A 15,783-nucleotide genomic window follows, 5' to 3' on the forward strand; every position below is an offset into this window, starting at 1 on the left:
CATTTGTTGAAAGATTGTGACCATGGTGTGGGTTCGTAGAAAGCTGGTGGTCTATGTTAACTGATTGGTCTATAAGGGGCACGTCTGTGGAAGGCCGTTGTCTTTGAAAATGTGCTTGAATATTACAAAAAGCACTTGTCATTCATTATAAATCCTATGAGTGAGTGGTGTACTGTAACTACAGAGGAAGCAGACCCTGAAGCTGCAGGTGGGCCCAGGAAGTACATTGGGCCCATGTAGGGTCGCCACCCGGCCGGTATTTTACCGGTAGTTGCCGTAATTTTTAATAACCTTAAAAAAAAGCCCTTGGCCTGCCTCCAATTTGCTCAGAACTTACCTTTTTTCTCAGCCTTCTGACCATCTTGCATGTTGCTCCGCCCCTTTTTGCGGCACAATACATGCCCCTGCCCCCTATGCATCATGGACGGCCCCCTTTTGCGGCACAGACCATCCCCTTTTGTTCCCCCAACGGCCGGTAACATTTTTCACAAAAGGTTTCAACCCTAGGCCCATGAGGCTTTAATTCATATACAATTAAAACAAATATTGGTAAAACAGGTCAATCTCTAGATATTTTGGGGGCCTGAAAAATAATTTGCTATGGGGTCCAGTAATTTCCAATTACACCACTCCTAATTTAAATGACCTGATTTGAAACTAGTAGGATTTGTTTTTCAGATACAGAGGTGCAATTGCCTCAGGACTAATATTGTTATATTTTACAGCAGCGGGTACATATCTTCTTGTAATACCCATTTTTTAATGATTTCAGGGAAGCATGTGACCTCACAAATCACCATTTATGTAATAAGTAATGTAAATTATAAGAAGTCACTGAGGGGTTCTGTGACCATATAAAGGCACAAGGCTGCAGGCTGAGTTATACAGAGAACTCTGAGTATCACTCATGTATTATAAGGGATAATGTACCCCTACTGTAAATGATAAGGATATTAGAAGTCACTGAGGGGTTGTTCTGTGACCATATAAAGGCACAAGGCTGCAGGTTATACAGGGAACTCTGAGTATCACTCATGTATTATAAGGGATAATGTACCCCCTACTGTAAATGATAAGGATATTAGAAGTCACTGAGGGGTTGTTCTGTGACCATATAAAGGCACAAGGCTGCAGGCTGAGTTATACAGGGAACTCTGAGTATCACTCATGTATTATAAGGGATAATGTACCCCCTACTGTAAATGATAAGGATATTAGAAGTCACTGAGGGGTTGTTCTGTGACCATATAAAGGCACAAGGCTGCAGGCAGAGTTATACAGGGAACTCTGAGTATCACTCATGTATTATAAGGGATAATGTACCCCCTACTGTAAATGATAAGGATATTAGAAGTCACTGAGGGGTTCTGTGACCATATAAAGACACAAGGCTGCAGACTGAGTTATAAAGGGAACTCTGAGTATCACATGTATTATAAGGGATAATGTACCCCCTACTGTAAATGATAAGGATATTAGAAGTCACTAAGGGGTTCTGTGACCCAGTGTCGAACTGGCCCACCGGGATAACAGGAAAACTCCCGGTGAGCCCAGGTATGAGTGGGCCCAGGTATGAGTGGGCCCTTCTGCTCACCCAATATGCCTTGTATGTCTATACGACAGCCAATCACTCATGTATTAGAAGGGATAATGTACCCCCTACTGTAAATGATAAGGATATTAGAAGTCACTGAGGGGTTGTTCTGTGACCATATAAAGTCACAAGGCTGCAGGCTGAGTTATACAGGGAACACTGAGTATCACTCACGTATTATAAGGGATAATGTACCCCCTACTGTAAATGATAAGGATATTAGAAGTCACTTAGGGGTTGTTCTGTGACCATATAAAGACACAAGGCTGCAGGCTGAGTTATACAGGGAACTCTGAGTATCACTCATGTATTATAAGGCATAATATACCCCCTACTGTAAATGATAAGGATATTAGAAGTCACTGAGGGGTTGTTCTGTGGCCATATAAAGGCACAAGGCTGCAGGCTGAGTTATACAGGGAACTCTGAGTATCACTCTTGTATTATAAGGGATAAGACACCCCCTACGATAAATTAAAAGAATATTAAAAATTATATAATTATATTATATTTATAAGATCTTTTGTACCAGGTTATTTATGAGTTTTGTGTAGAATTCACGTAAACAGTAATAAAGCTCTTATACAGTGCATTATATGAAAAGCGTAATACTGCTATTGAAGCACACACAGTTCATGATGATAATCTCTGGGGTTTTATGTTCGCTGGTTATGTAGAAAAGGAATCAGCCCGTGCTATAAAATGACTTTTGCAAATACAGCGGGTGATAATAATCTGTACATTCCTACGAACGGCATTGCAGAAAATCTAGGGCCCCTGCCTATAGCTGTTAAAAGAATGGAGGCTGTTGCAGGTCAACAGCAGCAACAACAACAACAGCAGCAACATCCCTGAGGAATAAACTGGAAATATATAACAAAAACAGTTTCAATATGTCCAATCTTATGTGTTATTTCCTCTCTGCCCTCCTGTTACATGTACAAACATCATCTCTGCTATACTGTACATTAAGGGGCAGATTTATTAAGATCGAATTGGTAATTCGAATATTCGAGTTCGATTTTTGGTCAAAACTCAAAAATTCGAGTTGGGAATAATCCCAATTTGAATTCGAGATTTATCATATCTAGACTCTGGGAACGATTCAAATTCGACTAGTCGCCACCTAAAACCTGCTGAGTTTATGTAACAGTCAATGGCAGAGGTCCAGTGACCCATTTAAAGATGTTAATAGTCTTCCTGAAATTCAAGTTTTTTTTTTCAGAGAAAAAAAACTCAATTTAAGTTTAGTCGAATTCAATTTGAAGTTGATTTGAGTTTTCGGGTCGGTAATATTTGTTCGAGTTTTAGAAGTTTTTCCTTAAATAATATACTATCCAAATTTCGAGGTCGTTCGAGTTCTACTATGGCAGCCTAGGTATTCCCCTGTACTAAACACAATTCAGCAGGAACAGCCCCCTAAGTTTGCTCATAGTCTGTACAGAGAGATCCCATAAAACTATGACACATAGGTATTCCCCTGTACTAAGCACAATTCAGCAGGAACAGTCCCTAAGTTTGCTCATAGTCTGCACAGAGAGATCCCATAAAACTATGGCAGCATAGGTATTCCCTGTACTAAGCACAATTCAGCAGGAACAGTCCCCTAAGTTTGCTCATAGTCTGTACAGAGAGATCCCATAAAACTATGGCAGCATAGGTATTCCCTGTACTAAGCACAATTCAGCAGGAACAGTCCCCTAAGTTTGCTCATAGTCTGCACAGAGAGATCCCATAAAACTATGGCAGCATAGGTATTCCCTGTACTAAGCACAATTCAGCAGGAACAGTCCCCTAAGTTTGCTCATAGTCTGTACAGAGAGATCCCATAAAACTATGGCAGCATAGGTATTCCCTGTACTAAGCACAATTCAGCAGGAACAGTCCCCTAAGTTTGCTCATAGTCTGCACAGAGAGATCCCATAAAACTATGGCAGCATAGGTATTCCCTGTACTAAGCACAATTCAGCAGGAACGGTCCCCTAAGTTTGCTCATAGTCTGCACAGAGAGATCCCATAAAACTATGGCAGCATAGGTATTCCCTGTACTAAGCACAATTCAGCAGGAACGGTCCCCTAAGTTTGCCTACAGCCTGTACAGAGAGAGATGCTATATTCCTGTACTAAGCACAGTTCTGCAGGTAAATATAAGGCTGTGTGACCCTTTCACTGTTGCATTAGGTCATAATTGTCTTTTCCAGTAATAGCTTGAATTTATGGGATACAATATCATGGCACTGCGGTGCTTCAGTTTCCATCTCATAAATAAACAGGTCAGGCTTGTTTATGAAGTCACAAATCCTTTTCATTTATGGTTATATATGGCTGCATTTAATTTTATGAGAAGAGACAATAAATCCTGATAATAACTGCTTTGCATAATGCTAACCATTGGATCTCTATTGGCTCATTCATTCATCTGCCCAGTCCTGGCAGGATTAAAACTACCCGGGGCTGTTTTGATATGTCCTTACCAAAGCCACACTGGAGATAAATATCTGGAGAGATTTCTTGAGATGTTGCCCATGGCAACCATTCAGACCTGATTGGTTGCTATGGGCAACATCTCCAGAAATCTCTCCAGATATTTATCCCCAATGTTAGTAAACAGTATTTTATGTCATTATAGCTGTACTAGGAGCCAGTCAGGCATTTTATGCCATTATTTTAACTGCACCAGACTGGCTACAACTAACTGCTAATAGTCATCATGGGCTGGAAAGTATTTTACCACCATTACTTGGGGTATAAGTGGGTGGAGTCAGGTAAGGGAGTGGGTGGAGTCAGGGCGGGAGTAGGCGGGAGGATGGGGATCGGAGTGCGCTGGGCCCCTCAGAAGATTGTTTTGCAGGGAGGCCTGGCGCACTCTAGTTACGCCACTGACATAAACATACTTATATGCAAATTCGTTAAAAAAAACAAAAAAACGAGTGGATTAACGTTTCGTATGATGTAGTGATGTACAGTGATATCTGGAGACAATTAGCAATTGGTTTTCATTTTTTATTATTTGTGGTTTTTGAGTTATTTAGCTTTTTATTCAGCAGCTCTCCGGTTTGCAATTTCAGCAATCTGGTTGCTAGGGTCCAAATTCCCCTAGCAACCATGCACTGATTTGAATAAGAGACTGGAATATGAATAGGAGAGGCCTGAATAGAAGTATCAGTGATAAAAAGTAACAATAACAATACATTTGTAGCCTTACAGAGCATTTGTTTTTTTAGAAGGGAGTCAGCGACCCCCATTTGAAAGCTGCAGAGTCAGAAGAAAAAGAGAAATAACTATAAAACTATAAAAAATGAATAATGAAAAATTGGCCGTTCTATAACATTATACAGGGTACCTTAAAGGTGAAGCACCCTTTAAAATCCTTTAATTTATACACACAGGTTACTAATCAGTGACTGGCCAGTCTAGTAATTCATAAAAACTATTCAAAATTAATACATTATCAAATACATAAATTAGGAGACCCATAAAAATCATATACGCTTCTGACCATAATTCTCTCACAATTCAAACAATTCAATCAATTTCAGTTAAAAATCCAAAATCTGAAAAAAAAATAAATATATATTCTTTTCCCTTTTCGGTTACCAGTTCCAAAACATCAAGTATTAGGTGGAAGCGTCACGTCCATAGCCTGAGATCCTTAAAAAGGAACGGACTAAAAATCTACTTCTTGAGTTCAAATTCAGCAACTAGATTTTCTTGGTTTATTGAGCTCTCCATACAGTGTTTTGGGGGGATCTACCCCCTTTCTCAAGTGTATGCTTGGAGAGCACTTGAGAAAGTGAGTAGAACCCACCCGAAATGTGGTGTAAAGATCTCAATAAAGCAAGAAATTCTAGCACATTTATCTTGTTGTTTTCCTTCTTGCTATTAATATGCTACCAGCAAACTGTCTATATAGAAATTATAACAAGATGTTTTCAGTTAAGAAAAATGCATTTGGCAGAAGGACTAAAACCTAAATGACTCTTGAGAGTAGGGGATCTGTTGTTGTTCATGGAACCCCCGAGCAGCACAGTTCCCAGATAGATCACCATACTATTTGTTACACAGGACCTGGATTTGCGTTAAAGGAGAACTAAACCCTAAAAATGGCATAGTTTATATACCGGACTTAGAAATCACGTGCCCCGTAGAACAAAATTTACTGGGCCCCCTGGGCCTCACCCATCACAGTTAAAAGACCACATAGACATCAGCTTTTTTATAAAAAGCTATTGGGGACCAGGGCTCCCCTATAAGTTAAAAAAAAACCTTGGCGCTAGGGCCCCTCCATAACATTTTTTTTAAAAAGCATTTGTGCCAGAGCCCCCCTTTGGGGCCCCAAAGAATATTTTTTAAAAAAACATTGGTGGCAGGGGCCTATAGAGTATTAAGAAATACATTGGTGGCCAGGGGATTAAAGAAAAACACACATTGGTGCTCGGTAGAATTGAACTCGTGGCTTCAGGACTTCAACTTCGCCTCCTTTAGTGACTTTGAGTCTTTTTGCCGCTTCGGGACTTCGGAACTTTCGCCACCTCCACATTTCCGCTGTCGGGACTTCGGAAAGAGGCGGCAAGGCTTCTACTCTGTCAAGGGGGGCCTGGCTCTTTTGAAAAGTTTAGCACTGCCGGGCCCCCCTTCAGGCCCGGTACACTTTTACCCCCTGATGGTGGCCCTATCTGGACTTATTGCACGAGCCTAAGGTTTCAGCTTGTCAATAGCAGCAATGATCCCCTAAGCTTAGGGCTCGTCACTAATTATCCAGCAGAAAATGAGCTTCCCTGGCTGTAATATAAGCTGATGCTACAGGTTTGCTGATTATTAAATTCTGATGCTAATTGCACTGGTTTCTGTGCTGCCATGTAGTAATTATGTGTATTAATTACTAATCAGCCTTATATTGTGACATTTCTATTCTATGTGTACTGTATATTGTGAGTGGGTCTCTAAGCTCAGTAAGTGACAGCAGCACAGAGCATGTGCAGTGAATCAGCAGAAAAGAAGATGGGGAGCTACTGGGGCATCTTTGGAGACACAGATCTTTACTGCTAAAGGGCTGTGTTTGCCTTGGGCTGGTACAGAAACCAAACATATATTGTACAACATTTCTACCTACTTCTTTAGTTAGGCTTTAGTTCTCATTTAAAGTGCTAGTAACATGTTACCTTTTATTGGATCTCATGCTGCTGCACCTTTATTTTACACAGCTCAGTGATTAATATTGCATTGTAGAAACACCTACTGGAGTGTTTTAAAAAAAAAACTTGAATGTAAAAAATTTGGCATTTAATAAATAATCCCCACAATTTATGTATATTGGAAAGTTCCCGAGAATGAATATATAAAAGTGAATTAAAGGAAGCGAACTGAACTGTGTCACCTAATCGGTTAATTGGCTAATGGCCCTCATATGTTGCCCAGCCCAATAAGTGAAAGACTGACATAAATACTAATACTAGAGGCCAGATAAGATCATTGAAACCCGGTTTCTCCTTCCAATTCTTTTTCTCTCTTTGTCTCCTACACTGATTCCTGCTAAAGCTATTTTGGCCACTCATCTCATGATAAACGCAGCGGCTAAAGCTATAATTGAAAGCAGGTTGAGCTGTGCATTACATATACTGGCAATCCTCCATGGATCGTCACAACTTGCCCATAGGAAAGCTGCCAGATAGGGGTATGAGACATTGCTCCAGCCCTGAGTATGAGCAAAATGAGCCTAAACGAGCTTCCAATGAAAACAGATTGACTGTAATGTCATATTTTGAATTCCCTGACTCATCAGTTCCTGTTATTATCATGTGCACTTATGTGTTGAGAGGTGACCAATTGAAACTTAATCTTCCCGCAGTCCAGCTGCATCCTTTATAGACACCTATAATAACCAGAGAGACACAAAGCGAGCCTGATCTGTGCATGACATAGCACCTTGCTCAATGGAAGCTCTGCAGCCTGGAGGCTCTGATGCAAAAGCTGAGAATTGTGTGAACCTGTAATTCTCACCTTGAGAACTGATTCAAGGACACACACCATCCTCAGTGACTTTAGGTTGAGGGATACTATCATAATTTATTTTCATTTTAACTCCATCATATAGGCATTCATGTTATAAAAACATGTAAGTGTTTTTTTTTTTTAAATATAGGTGCTACTATTCTGCACCAAATGGCTTAATTAGGAACCCAATCCAATTTCCAAAGGCATGTCCCCATGTTTTTTTAGCCACAACGCAGCCATTTTTTCCCCAGCAAAATTGCAGGAGCTGCTTTGATGTTCTTCTGCTTAGGAAAACAATTAGAAACGTCTCTCAAACCTTTCTTAAAGGGGACCTGTCACGCCAAAAAAATTATTCAAAATCCTATTTTATCACATTAGTCAAGCAAAATGAACTTTAATTACACTATATAAACTATATGAATCTTGTTTTCTTCAGTCTGGGAATTCATAATTATAACAAGCAGGCAGGAGCCATTTTGTGGACACTGTTATTAAGACAAGTCTTGTATCATCTCAGAATCTTGTTTGTGCACCAGAATGGGGGGACCTGATGTCCATCCCCATGTCCTGGCTACACAATTAAATGGGGAAGAGAACGGGGGAATGTGGGGAGAGCAGTGACATGTAGGAAGTGCTGAATGGAAAGTGAAAGTAATTGCCTGTCCCGCCTCTATGCCTCAGGCATAGAGGCGGGGCAGACAATACATTTGATTGACAGCTGATTTTTAAATGAGCTTACAACAGCTATGAGTGTTTTAATAAGAAATGGAAATTGTATTTCAAGTTTAATTTGAAAAGTACTTTTATTATACAGATTTTTGTGTCTGGATGACAGGTCCACTTTAAGCAGAAGAACATCAGAGCAGCCTCTTTCTTTCTCCTGACAACTTCCTTGACTACTTGGTGGTCAGACTGGTGGGAAACTGACCAGCAGGTGGCGCTGTTGTAACAAAATTCATTCATATTAACAGCACATGTATCCCTTAATATCTTGGAATAAAAACAAAATAAATAATACATGTAAATTATAACAGTGCTTAGAATAGCACTCTCATCAATTTTACATTCAATTTTCGATTAGGTTTGGGCAAAGTGAGCGATACAAAGCTCTATTCTGGGACTAATTAGCCTGGATCACAGATATTCTATTATGTGCATGGCCAGGTTATACTGTTTCACTAGTCCTGCCAATGGGTGGCAAGGCAAGGAGGAAGAAGTTGCTCTTTGTCCCTACAAGGTTGGCCATATGGAACACATTTTAGGACATTGTCAGGGGAAATCCTTGTCCCGCATGCGCTTTCCTAAGCAAGAGGAATGCGACATGGCATGCTTTTTTACTCACCTTTCCTCCAAGGCTGATGTCATACCTTGCTCCTCCCTCTTCACCCGCCAGCTCTTGCTCCTCACTCCTCCCTTGTCAGCCATCCGTCCTGGGTCCTCGCTTCTCACTCCTCAGTCGTTGGCTTTTGCTCATGCCTCAGGGTGCACATATTCAGCCCTGCGCCCTGATTATAGTTACTTGTTCTTGGAATTTGTTTTAGCCAATAGGCATTTTAAGTTTTATAATTGCAGCAGTCAAATTCGAGCTACAGCTGATGGTGGAGGAGGGAGAAGCTGGGACCCAGGTTGGATGGATGAGGGGGGAGGAGTGAGGAGCAGGACCTGACAGGAGCGAGGTGTGACATCTCCTTTGAGGAGGGGTGAGTGGAAAAGCAGTCGACGTTGCGGCCAGTCAATGCCATCATCATCATGCATCACTGGAGCCTCACCAGAATGATTATTTCGGGACAGGGCAGCTGCTATCGGATTTTATAACACTATGTTCTGTCAAAGGGGTCAATACATGGACATATAGTCAGGCAATAGAAAATGATTGCCCATCTATATTGTTCTTTGATCGTCAGCTTTAGAAAGAGGGATGTAAGGAAGGAAGTTGATGGGGCATCCTCTTATGTTGCGCAACAAAATCACAGTGGGGTTGTTGTATTTGCCTGCTGAATTTAGTTCCTGGAAAGAGTAAAGACATTCCGGGTGGGGAGTGGGGCGGACAAAGTAATTGTAGGAAAACCTAATTCGTTGTTAAAGGGATACTGTCATGCAGGGCCGGCCAAGGGGTAGGCAGAGTAGGTACGTACCTCCGCTGTCGCCTACCCCCAGTCTGGTCCCCTCTCTTTGCCGACTCTGTGCTTTTTTTCTTTTCGCTCCTGCATATGCACATGTTCTCGCAGATTCGCACATGCGCACTTGCGCTAAGCCGGCTCCGCGTCAGGGGGCCTTGCCTAGGGCGCCTGAGCAGTTCGGTCCGGCCCTGCTGTCATGGGAAAACATGTTTTTTCAAAACACATCAGTTATTAGTGCTGCCGCAGCAGAATTCTGCACTGACATCCATTTCTCAAAAGAGCAAACGAGTGATATCACCCCCACCCCAGGAGCCTAACAACAGAACAATGGGAAGGTAACCAGATAGCAGCTCCCTAACACAAGATAACAGCTGCCTGGTAGATCTAAGAACAACACTCAATAGTAAAATCCAGGTCCCACTGCGACACATTCAGTTACATTGAGTAGGAGAAACAACAGCCTGCCAGAAAGCATTTCCATCCTAAAGTGCTGGCTCTTTCTGAAATCACATGACCAGGCAAAATGACCTGAGATGCACCTACACACCAATATTACAACTAAATACACTTGCTGGTTCAGGAATGAAATTTTATATTGTAAAGTGAATTATTTGCAGGGTAAACTACACCATTAAAACCATGACAGTGAATATATTCAGGATTGGAAGGCAGTAGGGAAATCATGAGAGCCAATGAAAGTGCCATGTTATAGTAGGAAAAAATGAGAATAGAGATTAGTGTTGAATTGTGACTCACCAAAAAAAAGTATGATACGGCAACAACCGCCCAACAACTATATCATACGTTTGCCCATATACTCCCTTTAGCACAATTCACACATTCGGCTCAATGTGATGGAGAGCATGCCATTGTGGAGACTGACCCACCTGGAAATTTACAGCAGCCTGGACCTGCCGGCCATTCTAGGGTTCCCTTTGCAGGAAGTTTCATCATTTGCAACTTACATACAGTGAATTCAACATGAATGCATTACTGACACCACGAGCCAGAAGTTGCAACATTCACACAAATGCTGCAGGACCAGAATAGGGGTAACAGAAGAGGCATGTGTCTAAGGCACAAAGTTTGGGGTGGCACCAGCACATGCCTTCTCTGTCCTCCAACCCTAGTCTGGGCCAAAACTCCCTCACTGGCCAGTGACAACCGAGCTCCGCTCCCCACGCAGAAAACACGCAGACATGCGCCTGTTTGCACATTTGTGTACAACCAGGGGGTGGGGCAACATCAGACTTGGGCCCCCCACCCCAGGCATAAGTGTCCTCTGGCCCCCCTCCTTGGGGGCCAGGAAGGGAATTCGGAAGCCGCTTCCGTGCAAGGAGCGGGACGAGGGCCGTGGCCCACCGGGTTTTTTCCCAGTAACCCGCCAGCCCAGTCCAACACTGGATGGGGGAAATGCAGTGATAAAAACATTTGCTGCAACTTGAGTTTAATTTTCCAAAGCAAGGGGCAATTTGCTGCCATATAGATGGGTCCTGCTCAAGTTGCGGTACACACTATTTAGCGGGGACCTGCTATGAGGCTGGAATTGTTTGTAAGAACTGCTGGCTTTGGATCTGCTTCCAGCCACACCATGTTGTGAATCTCTGTGCAGATCACATTGTAAAATACCTGCCATGGAGGCCCCGTGTGGATAACATAAATAAACACAGATGTTAAACTGAGAATTTGGTTCAAATTAAAAATTCATTTTAAAGGGATTGTTCCCCTTTGAGTTAACCTTTAGTATGATGTAGAGAGGGATATTCTGAGACAATTTGCAATTGGTTTTCATTTTTTATTATTTGTGGTTCTTGAGTTATTTGGCTTTTTATTCAGCAACTTTCCAGTTTGCAATGTCAGCCATCTGGTTGCTAGGGTCCAAATTCCCCTAGCAACCATGCACTGATTCCAATAAGAGACTGGAATATGAATAGGAAAGGCCTGAATAGAAAGAGGAGTAATAAAAAGTAGCAATAACAATACATTGGTAGCCTTACAGAGAATTTGTTTTTTAGATGGGGTCAGCGACCCCCATTTTGAAAGCTGGACAGAGTCAAATAATTAAAAAACTATAAAAAATAAATAATGAAGACCAATTGAAAAGTTGTTTAGAATTGGCTATTCTATAACATACTAAAAGTTACCTTAAAGGTGAACCACCCCTGTAATGATGGGATAAAAAATATTTGCATACAATCAGCACACAACAGATTTAATTCTCGTTTTTCTCCCCCTCTGAACTGCGGCGTTCAGCATACTGTAACATGATGTAAAGGGGTAATGTGAGGTCTTGTAATGAATCAGGAACAGAGAAGCCTTTCTGGGAAATTCTTTCAGATTATTTACAGTTCTCTCTTGCTGCTGTTTTTCTTTTCATTACTGCCCATGAAGGAACATTACTAGGAAGACTGAGCAGGAAACTGAAATATCTGCCTGTGGTATACAGTTTACTACTGGTATGGGATCCGTTATCCAGAAACCTGTTTTCCAGAAAGCTCCAAATTATGGAAAGGCTGTGTCACATAGACTTAATTTTATCCAAATAACCCAAATTTTTTAAAACGATTTCTTTTTTCTCTATAATAATAAAAAAGTACCTTGTACTTCAGCCAAACAAAGATATAATTAATCCAAATTACAGAAAGATCCGTTATCCGCAAAACCCCAGGTCCCAAGCATTCTGGACAATGGGTCCCATACCTGTACTATCTAATAAGGCACAGAAAGCATCAATTGACCTTTATTATGTTCTTCCATGTGCCGCCTATTGTGTAATAATTTAATATTCAAATATATAGAGAGGGATTGTAGGTGCACAACCCAGTGAACCTATAGTAATCAGCAACAGGGCAAACATAGAGCCCAGTAAAGCACTGGCCACATACTGTACTGTATAGCCACAAGGGGCAGATCATTCACTGGAATCAATCTTACAAATGAGTTGGTCGCTCCTAGACTCAAGCAGACCAATCGCAGTGGGGGAAGCTCAGTGCTGTTTTCCACCTGGGACCCCAGGCTTTTTGGGTGTATGCGAGTAAAATTGAGATCATACTAGGGAGACATGAGCAGTGCTGGGCAAGCATTTACTGTTCTTGAGGCCTCATATGGAGCAAGAGCTTTTAGACATTAAGGGATTCAAAGAGGCACTCAGTGAAACAAGTCAATGAATTATTACTTAGTGAATAAATAAAAGGCATGATTAATTAGGGAATGGTTTACTCTCCCTTCATATAGAAAATCTCACAGGTATTGCAAGTGCCTTGCCTTTGTACAGCAGATTGGATCAGTATCGTATGCTAAACCAGCCCTACTTACTAAGGCCAATACAAGTACTGTACTTATAATATGCATGGCTGACATTATCATGAGCGACCTGTATCCCACATAAGGGTTAAATACTGTGGAAAGTTGCATGATGGGAAAAGAAGGCATGGGAAGTTGGGTTTAAATGGGCTACTGCACTAAGAATTGTATCCTGATGGGGTGGGTGTTCCCCCCCAAAACTATCCTGATGAAGGGTGGGTGTTTCCCCTGAAACGTTGAATGTTTGGTGGCTGAATAAAAGGGGATACTCCCCGACTGCATTAACCAGTGTGTGTGTGCGGATCCATTTTCTATACACATACTTAACCTGCGTCGGACTGGAGGGCCCAGGGCCCACTGGGGCTGCTGCCTTGGGACCCACCACCACCCGGGCCTCCCACCCCAGACACAAAGCATCCTCTGGCCCCCCTCCCCAAACCACAACCCCCCTCCGTCCCCCAGCACCTTCCTTCTTTTTCTTTCAGCCACTCAGGGGCCAGGGAGGGAGGTTGGAAGTTGCTTCCGGCTTCTGCTCAAGCAGGGCCGCTATCATGGGAGGCACAGGAGGTACTGTTGTTGTGGGCCCGGGCCTAAAGGGGGTCCCGGCTGTGCTGCACTTTTTGAAAAAGCCAGGCCCCCTTAACAGAGACGAAGCTGTGCCGCACCTGCCAAAGTCCTCGAAGAGCCGAGGTCCGAAACCTGCGAAGTTGATGTCCCGAAGCAGCGAATATAATCTGAAGCCACGATAGGAGCCGAAGTTGAAGTTCCGAAGCAGCAAAAAGCCCCAAAGCCCCAAAAGGAGGTCGAAGTTGAAGTCCCATAGCCGTAAAAAAGACCCAAAGTCACAAAAGGAGCTGAAGTTGAAGTCCCGAAACCGCTAAAAGACCCAGAGCCAAGATAGGAGCCGAAGTTGAAGTCTCAAAGCAGTGAAAAGACCCAAAGCCACGAAAGGAGTTGAAGTTGAAGTCCCAAAGCCACAAAAATACCCTAAGCCACGAAAGGAGACAAAGTTGAAGTCCCAAAGCTGCGAAAAGACTTGAAGCCACGAAAGGAGCCGAAGTTGAAGTCCCAAAGCCGAGAAAAAAACTTAAAGTCACGAAAGGAGCTGAAGTTGAAGTCCTGAAGCAGCAAAAAGACCCAAAGCCTCAAAAGGAGGCGAAGTTGAAGTCCCAAAGCTGCGAAAAAGACCCAAAGTCACAAAAGGAGCTGAAATTGAAGTCCTGAAACCGCTAAAAGACCCAAAGCCAAGATAGGAGCCGAAGTTGAAGTCCTAAAGCCACAAAAAGACCCTAAGCCACGAACGGAGACAAATTTGAAGTCCCGAAGCCGCAAAAAGACCCGAAGCTACGAAATGAGCCGAAGTTGAAGTCCCAAAGCCGAGAAAAAAAACCCATAGTGAGGAAAGGAGCTGAAGTTGAAGTCCCAAAGCCGCGAAAAGACCCAAAGCCACGAAAGGAGCCAAAATGAAGTCCCGAAGCTGCAAAAAGACCCAAAGCCACAAAAGGAGCCAACGATGAAGTTCCGAAGCTGCGAAAAGACACAAAGACACGAAAGGAGCTGATGTTGAAGTCCCAAAGTCGAGAAAAAAAACCATAGTCACGAAAGGAGCTGAAGTTGAAGTCACAAAGCCGCGAAAAGTTTAGTTTTTTTTTATTAAACCCCTGGCCACCAATGTATTATTTTAATAATTTATAGTCCCTTGATACCAATGTTTTTTTTTTTGTTTTTTTTTAAAAATTCTCCTGGGCCCAAATGTTTCTCTTTAACATGTAAGGGTGGGCCCTGGCGCAAATGTTTTTTTAAAAAACTTTTATGGGGGCCCTGTCGCCAATGTTTTTTTTTTACTTCTAAGGGGGCCCTCACCATCAATGGCATTTTATAACTTGTGTGTATGGGGGGGGGGGGTTTACCATTTTTAGCTCTGATGTCTGTGTGGTATTTTTACTGTGGTGTGGGTAAGATCTGGGGTGGGGCTTGGGTGCTGGGGTAGGCGGAGCCCAGAAAATTCAGTTGATTTCTAATGGCGGCCCTGTGCGCAAGGACCGGGTGTGGGCCTTCAGGGCCCACTGGGTTTTTTCCCGGCCCAGTCCGACACTGATCATGACTACAAATGGTTGTGCTGATTAGAAGAATGTTCAAAATAATGATGAAAAAGTGATTTTTATAAAATAAATATTACAAGGTAAATTAGGTTCCTGTCCAATGACAGACAACCAGTTATATGTTAAACCCATCCGAGCTATCTATGTTGATTAACTTTATTGATCAATCAGTCCATGAGTCCACATGTACTCATGAAAAACTGTCAGGAATGACAACATGGAGATGATAGGTCGCCAATTAGGGGTAAATTTAATAGTGAAGTTCCGCCACTAGAGTGAAATTCCGCAGCTCTCAATTCATTTCTGTGGGATTTTGAAAGGCGTATTTATCAATGGGTGAAAGTGAAAGTTCACCCTTTGATAAATACGCCTATAAAAATCCCATAGAAATGAATTGAGAGCTGCGGAATTTCACTCTAGTGGCGGAACTTCACTATTAACTTCACTCTTTGATAAATATACCCCTATGGGTGTGACTTCAGACTGCAGACTTCAATGTGAGGCCAAGAAAGTCTGAAATACCTGCTGGTGGCAACAACCATGAAATAAATACTGAGTGCAAGTGTTTCTCTTCTGATTGGTTGAGGCAGTTATTGTCTTGAAGTGTAGCACATAATAGCATGTCAATGTGAGAGAATCCAAAGGAAAAGGAGACCAGGAGCATTAAGCA

At 42.3% G+C, this 15,783-nt stretch overlaps 1 protein-coding gene across 4 annotated transcripts in view; it reads right to left on the minus strand.

The window, feature by feature from the left end:
- asap1.S (ArfGAP with SH3 domain, ankyrin repeat and PH domain 1 S homeolog) overlaps positions 1 to 15,783 on the minus strand; it is a 167,342-nt gene that overhangs the window by 137,466 nt on the left and 14,093 nt on the right. The gene's annotated exons all lie outside the window — the stretch shown is intronic.

This window comes from Xenopus laevis, chromosome 6S (assembly GCF_017654675.1).
Source record: "Xenopus laevis strain J_2021 chromosome 6S, Xenopus_laevis_v10.1, whole genome shotgun sequence".
Taxonomy (NCBI): Eukaryota; Metazoa; Chordata; class Amphibia; order Anura; family Pipidae; genus Xenopus; species Xenopus laevis.